General features: G+C 45.6%; 1 non-coding gene across 1 annotated transcript; it reads left to right on the top strand.

The window, feature by feature from the left end:
• Positions 1-6422: 6422 nt before the first annotated feature.
• Positions 6423-6528, top strand: LOC140858231 (small nucleolar RNA R71). Its single transcript, XR_012141799.1, has one exon. It is a non-coding gene; the product is annotated as a small nucleolar RNA R71 (small nucleolar RNA).
• Positions 6529-8087: the final 1559 nt, after the last annotated feature.

Raw genomic sequence — 8087 nt, 5'->3', positions numbered from 1 at the left:
AACAGTGGGGGTGAGCCAAGGTAGCTCCTCAATTCTTCGAACGCCTGTTGGCATTCGGAGGTCCAACAGAAGTTCTTCAGCTGCTTGAGGGTTTGAAAGAAGGGCAAGCACCGTTCGACCGACCTTGCGACGAAGCGATTAAGGGCCGCTATCCTCCCCATGAGGCGCTGAACCTCTTTTATCAACTTTGGGGCAGCCATCTCCTGGATGGCACAAATTTTCTCTGGATTGGCCTCGATCCCGCGCCCTGATACCATGAAGCCCAGGAACTTTCCTGAGGTTACTCCGAAAGCGCATTTAGTTGGGTTCGGAGAGCGTCAAAGGTCTCCTCGAGGTCGGCAACATGGTCTCTGGAAGATTTACTTTTTACGAGCATATCGTCCATGTAGACCTCCATGTTACGGCCGATCTGCTCTTTGAAGATTTTGTTCACCAACCATTGGTAGGTTGCACCCGCATTCTTGAGGCCGAAAGGCATGACCCTGTAACAGTAAAGGCCACGATTAGTGATGAAGGCTGTCTTTTCTTCATCTTTCGGTTCCATTCTAATTTGATTATAGCCGGAGAATGCATCCATGAAGGTGAGGAGCTCATGGCCCGAGGTCGCATCCACCAGTTGATCGATTCTGGAAAGGGGGTAGCTATCCTTCGGACAGGCCTTATTCAGCTTTTTGAAGTCTATGCACATCCTCCACTTGCCGTTTGCTTTTTTGACCAGGACAACATTGGAAATCCAATCGGGATAATTGACTTCCTTAATGAATCCGGCTTTAAAGAGCTTATCCACTTCCTCGGCTATCGCCTTCTGCCTCTCCGGAGCGTGACTCCGAATTTTTTCTTTCGTCGGTCGATGCTTTGGATCGACGGCCAGATGATGCTTCATGACCTCCGTGTCAATCCCCAGCATGTCTGTTGGAACCCAAGAAAAAACGTCCGCATTCCTTCGTAGAAAATCAATGAGACGCATCCGCACCTCCTCCCCTAGGTTAGAGCCAATCATCGCTACATGCTCTGCATTCCCATCATTCAAAGGGATTGGTACCAGATCTTCGATTGGGGCGCCCCTTTCTTCGGTGAGGTCATCACGAGCATCCAGTCCATCGACGGGACAGGGGTCAGATTGATCGCTTCTTTGCAAGGCTATATTATAGCAGTGTCTGGCCAGGGCTTGGTCTCCCCGGACCTCTCCAATCCCCTGGTTGGTGGGGAACTTCAACTTCAAATGGTAGGTCGATACGATGGCTCGAAGAGCGTTGAGGCCAGGTCGGCCGAAAATTGCATTGTAGGCTGATGGCGCCTTCACCATCAAGAAATTCACCAGGGCCCTGGATTGTCTTGGATATTGACCTGCGGCCACAGTCAAAGTTATTATTCCTTCCGTCGGAAAGGCATCACCGGTAAATCCTACCAAAGGGGAGCTAATCGGCCTCAGATGGCTATCAAGGGTGGACATTCTTGAAAAGGCATCGTAGAACAAGATGTCGGCCGAACTTCCATTGTCGACAAGAATGCGATGGACGTCGTAATTTGCTATATACAAAGAAACTATGACTGCATCGTTATGAGGGAATTGGACTCCCTGAGTGTCTTCTTCGGTAAAGGTTATGGGCTCTTTAGTCTTTTGCCGCTTGGGGGATACAGCCGGTATGTTGGTCATTTCCTATCGGGATCCTCCCGAGATGGTGTTGGCAGAATCCGTCGGAGGCCGATCGCCCGGCCACTCCATGCCGGTGACCATAGCCGGAGGATGCGGGGCCTGGGAAACCAGAGGCGAGATCGGGGTCCGAGATATGGCTGCGGAGGCTGTGGGTAGCTGTGTGGATGCTTCGCGAGAAGGCATCAGGCGAGGATCCAGTGGGGGAAAGGAGGAGTGGGTGCCGGAGAAGATGATCGGAGGCGGCTCCGTTGAGCGCTCCTTTAAGAACAAGGATACTGCAAAGACACAGCCTTTCCTCTAGCCCCAATCCTGTTGGTGCAAAAATCCGCTTGCGCCGGAGAAGCTGGAGTCGAGGGAGTCGCGGTCACCATCGGGACCTGCAAAAGAAGTCTAAACCGGAGGTGGGGTTGCTCTGGCAAGACCCTCCGATGCTCAAGTCAGTTCTCTGCCTCAACAAGAATGGAGTGCTCGAACGGAAATTTTAGCAGAGTTTTTAGGTAAGAACGAGAGCTTATAGAATAACGTATCTGGGGTTCCCCTTTTATAGACGGAGGGGGCAACAAATTGATAGCGACGCCTGTAACCGTCTAGTAGTGGGCCGTCCAGAGTCAGGAGGAATTTATTGCGGAGGGTAGTGGAGTGGGATCGTGGCTATCGCCGTGGCTCACCACGTGGAATCAGTTACGGGGAGTGGAGTGGCGTCCGCTGTCGTGACTCGTCAGGGAGTGGTGGAATCGCACAGGACCGCCGCAGGGAGTGGAGTAGAATCATGGCCGTTAATACGGCCTGTCAGGGAGTAATGGAGCTGCGTAGGGTCCGCCGCAGGGAGTGGAGCAGTGTTGTCCGTTACTGTGGCCTGCCAGGGGGTCCAGACTTGTCGGCCGAAGTTCGGTTGGAGTCGGTAGTGAGGTCCAGTACCCGTAAGAGTTTGGGCGAGGTCTTTCCACAGTCAGAATAGAAGAAGGAGTCTGGCTTTCGTAGGAGTCCGGATGAAGTCTACTTGCAGTTGGGGTCGTGGGCGGAGTCTGGCTCCCGTAGGAGTCCAGACGAAGTCTGTCTGCAGCTATTGGAGTCGAGGACGGAGCCCGGCTCCCATAGGAATCCGGGCGGAGTCTTCCTGCAATTAAAATCAAAGGCGAAGTCCGACTCCCATAGGAGTCCGGACAAGGCTTACCAGCAGTTGATGTTGAGGATGGAGCCCGGCTCCCGTAGGAGTCCGGGCGGAGTCTACTTGCGGTTGAAGTCGTGGGCGGAGTCCGACTCCTGTAGGAGTCTGGACGAAGTCTGTCTGCAGCCGTTGGAGTCGAGGACGGAGCCCGGCTCCCATAGAAGTCCGGGTGGAGTCTTCCTGCTATCAAAGTCAAAGGCGAAGTCCGGCTCCTGTAGGAGTCCGGACAAGGCTTACCAGCAGTTGATGTTGAGGATGGAGCCCGACTCCCGTAGGAGTCCGGGTGGAGTCTACTTGCGGTTGAAGTCATTGGTGGAGTCTGGCTTCCGTAGGAGTCCGGACGAAGTCTGTCTGTAGCTGTTGGAGTCGAGGATGAAGGACGGCTCCCGTAGGAGTCCGGGTGGAGTCTTCCTGCTATCAAAGTCAAAGGCGAAGTCTGGCTCCCGTAGGAGTCCGGACAAGGCTTACCAGCAGTTGATGTTGAGGATGGAGCCCTACTCCCGTAGGAGTCCGGGCGGAGTCTACTTGCGGTTGAAGTCGTGGGCGGAGTCCGGCTCCCATAGGAGTCCGGACAAGGCTTACCAGCAGTTGATGTTGAGGATGGAGTCCGGCTCCCGTAGGAGTCCGGGCGGAGTCTACTTGCGGTTGAAGTCATGGGCGGAGCCCGACTCCCGTAGGAGTGCAGGCGGAGCGATGGGAGTTCACCAACAGCAGTCGAAAGTCGGAAGAGACTTGCGAGGGTCAATCCCGCCAAGAACTTCGACTGAGGGTATTTTATACCCAACAAGCCTTAAATCTGTTCGCGACCAAATGATACATTGTTACCAAGGATGACAACGCTTATCAAGCATAGGTCATTGTGTACCATATAGGTTGGTTGTCCTCTTAACCAATGAGTGTGGAGACACTGGTATGGCACACAGGTGAGATGGGTACATCTACACTAAACGTGACCGACTCTGGAGCTATTTCTACTGTCAAGATTTGCTTCGATGGAATATGGATATAAATATCCCTCCGACCTGAGACCACCATGGTGACTTGCAAGCAACTCACTGCACTTAGGCACTGGACTACCTGAATTTCTAATTCAGTGACGAAAGGCTGCTGGGTGTAGTCAAGTACTTGACTTGTCGGTGCGTGTGTCAAGATGGGATTGATCACTCTAGTTTAGGAGCTGTGTACAGTCATATTTCAATTTAGCAAAACCTTGGCCAGGGTAGTCTTTGTGAGGAGTCACAGGACTGTTTGAGTTAAGCACGATTCGGATGATCTAATCAGGGTGGACAGTTTAACCCTAAGTCATCCTAAACACAGAAGTCAAAAGGATGAATTATACAGTAACCATATTTACGTAGGTTCTGAGTATTGTGATTGTGACTATTCAACCTATCTGATCATCGGGTACCATTGCTAGATGGTCACTTCGATTAGTACAGGAATTGGTTCCTGTGCTACTGGCTTAGGTTCGAACCTGCGGGGTCACACACATTAGAGGTTCCTATCTGATCTGATGGCTGATGAAGAGTCTTAATACTCATGGACTATGAGTTCTATGTGTCTGGGACTCTATGATCGAGAATCAAGATTCTCTGATCATGAGTCCCACACATTTTGGATACCGGGGTCAAGAGTCCCACTGGTTTGGGACTCTTCGATCAGGGTTACATATCGATGAATTCTGATTCTCGATTACCTATCGGATTTGGACTCAATATTTATGAGAGATTTAATTAGTGATTTAATCACTAATTAACTCAATTTAATTGAGTAATTATTTTTGGATCAAGTCCAATTGAATTGGATTCAGTTGGGTTTGACCCGATTCGGTTAAGAGTTGACCTAATCATCGAGATGGTTTGGTCCCTGATTTGATCAGGGGTTGGGCTTAATCAATTCCAGATTTGATTAAGATTTTATTGAGCCTAATTAAGCCTAATTTGGTTGGGTTTAAATTAGTCTAATTGGGCCTAAATTATTTGGTTCAATTAGGTTGGTTTAAATAATGAAACCAACTTGACCCATTCTCCCTGCACCACCTCACTTCCACTGTGCCCATTTGAATTCACGAGAAGGAAGTTCTCATGAATTTTTTCTCACACAAAGCCCTCCTCACGCCCTACTTTAATGCACCAAATGAGTGGATAAGGATGATTGGTTGGCCATTCAAATTCAAAACAAAGTTTGAATTTGAATGAGCAACCAATCTTAGCACCTGGACCTTATCCTGTTTTAGCGCCCCATTTATTACATGAGAAAATATTTCTCATGAAATCACTCATGCACAAATTAAGCTATGCCCTCCTCTTCTCACACCCTTAGTGGATAGGGATAAATTAGTTTTCATTTGAATTCAAAATTTGATTTGAATTCAAATGTGCAATTACTCATCTTTATCCTCTCACGTGGATAAGACCTTGGTTGTTGTTTTAAAAGGAGGAGAAGAGTGGGGCGTGTGCAAGAAAAATTTTGGAGAGAAAATCTGGACGTGAGAAATCCTTGTGTGCAAGGTGAAGGTCTATATCCTTCTGAGAGAAAAAAAAAGAAAAGAAAGAAAAAATATGTGTAGGGTTTCAGTGAGTTCTTCAGGGTTTCAGCCTGGAGTTCGAGAAGTGAGAAGGTGAGCTACGAGTGTCGTGAGCCTACCAAATTTTAGGAAGATCTTCAACATCCTCTCAAGCATGTCTGTTGATGATCTGGAGCATCTAAAGAATCAGCAGACGTCGATCGAAGGAGTTCGATCAGCATCGACCGTCGAAAGGGCTCTACAACGAGCTAGCACTCGTGAGGAGTCGATCAGACCGGAAGCTTCGTGTGGACGATCTGCAAAAGCCAAACACACTGTGTAGCTACATTGTAATGATCAGACTCTCTCGACTGTGATCAGATTACGGCGATCTACTACCCGCACAAAGATATTGTGTTCTGAACACATTACAGTAAAGTGTTTACTGTTCAAATTTGAATTTCAAATTTAAATACATGCATGCTATATATCATATTTAGATCCTAGTGTAGGATAAATTCTTATTAATTAATTAGATTAATTAATAATTTTTACTGTAAAATAGTGATTTTAAAAAAGTTTTAAAATTATCATTTTACCCCTGCACTGAATTTTTTCCACAATAAGTGTTCGAATATGGATCATTTTCTGGTCTGCGAGTTTGTTGGACTTAAGCTTTCTGAACCTGCTCGTGCACAAACTCAGAAAATTGAGGTGCGGCTGGGCATTCACTAACAAAATGGTTCGGACTTGCACACAATACACAAACTTCTTGGATTAGGTTAGGTGGAATCGGGGATTGTCCAGTATTTAGAAAACGGTCTAATTTTTGAGACAGTTCATCTACCTTACTGTGGATATCCATGACCTTTTTAATCTGATAAATTCCACTTCTTTTTTGTTGAAGCATGGGTTGTTCTCTAGAGGTGGCAGACATATGATGTAGGAAATTCTCACTAAGTGTTTCAAAGAGCTGTCAGGCTTCATCCTCACTCTTTAGCATGAATGTCCCACCACATGATGCATCCACCATTTGTCAGTGTTTCTCTGATAAACCATCATAAAAACACTGACAAAGTTGCCATTTAGGGACAGCATGGTGTGGACATTTACGAATGAGGTTCCTTAACCTTTCCCATGTCTCATGAAAAAGTTCACCCTCCAATTGAAAAAAACTAGTGATAGCTTTTCTAATTTGATTTGTTTTTCCAATTGAAAAGTATTTCTTGAGAAATTCTCTCTGAAGATGTTCTCAAGTTGAAATGGTTATAGAGTCTAAGGAGTTTAACCAATGCTTGGCTTTGTCCTTAAGTGAGAAAGGGAACAGTTTCAACCTAAGGGCATCATCGGAGAAGTTTTGAATTTTTACTGTGGAACAAATTTCAAGAAATTCATCTAAGTGTTTGTATGGATCCTCGTTACTAAGTCTATAGAATGATGGCAACATTTGAATAATGCTAGACTTAATCTCATATTGGGTAGCTTCTATTGCAGGTGCTTGAATGCATAGAGAGTAGGTATACGAGGATGGAGTGAAATATTCTCTCAATGAGCATGGAGGATTAGCCTCACCAGGTGCAGCCATGTTTCTAACTCAGATAGTCTTAAGAGTCTTTTCTAATTCTTCATCTAATGGTTGCAAGTCGGGTTTTAGTGATCGTCGACCTAACATGCAACTAAAAGGTCTATGTAGGACTATCCTAGTCTGTTAAGGATTTTTTTTTTTATTAAGAGGAGAAGAGAAGAGAGAAAAGAGTTCTAAAGAAGAGATCCTAAAAAGTCCTAAAACTAATAGAAGAATTAGTTGTGGTTAGATTTTAATTACAATCAAGTTAGCATGCAGTGGACTCTCTATCCTAAAGTTATCCTAGTTCTAAACAGCTCCTAACTGTAGTTAGCCTTCAAGCCCTCCAAGTCGGAGCTTGACCAACCAACTAGCCAGATAAGTATAAGGTCAGTGGGAGTCCCCCCATTGCTTTCCTTAGACACCAATTAAATTGGTCAGGTCAGCGAACGGAACCAATTAAAAACCACCTTCCTTTGGGCCCAGTCATCCCGCAAACCACATTCCTAGACACCAGCTAGCTGATCAAGTCTAACCTGGTTCAACTCTCAGGGTCCTTGACCTAATGAGCTCAAAATCCTTAGGGGTCAACGTCTAATTAATTTTAGATTAAGGTCTAGGTTATACAAATGCAAGGGAGTGATTTGTGGGCCAAGGAAGGGTGATCAAATCTCCACCTTATCTTGGTTAATGGGTTATGCCCTTAAAGTTAATTATGGAGATGCAATGCAAAGAAACAAGGTGTCCAATCAAGTTAGAAATTTTTATATTTGAGGTTACGCTATTTTAGTTAAGTGTTATGAAATATCAATGATTTTTTTTTTTAATTCAACCATGCCAAGATCCCCTGCAATGATGCCAAAATTTGATGCATAGTCATTGATAGCACCAAAAATAACTCTACTCACTACGTAGGTAGGATGAGTCGAGATCGTATCCTCAAGGACCTTGGGCTAAGTTGAGATTGCAAAATAAAAGAAAGAAGCATTGTGTTGATTTAGAAAATAAATTATCTTAAGATTGATGTAATTAGAAAATAAAGAGCTTGGGAGTTTTGAATTAATTTTGCACTAGTAGAGTTGTATCTCTTTTTTTTTTAATTAAATAGATACGATTAATCTTAGAAAAAATATCTATCTTTCCTCGGCACACCCTATACCCGTAGATCACGGTGCATCTTCAAAAAGTACTA

The sequence above is a fragment of the Elaeis guineensis genome, chromosome 5 (assembly GCF_000442705.2).
Source record: "Elaeis guineensis isolate ETL-2024a chromosome 5, EG11, whole genome shotgun sequence".
NCBI lineage: Eukaryota > Viridiplantae > Streptophyta > Magnoliopsida > Arecales > Arecaceae > Elaeis > Elaeis guineensis.
The sequence above is the reverse complement of the archived record's forward strand: the minus strand, read 5'-3'. Positions and strand labels throughout refer to the sequence as shown.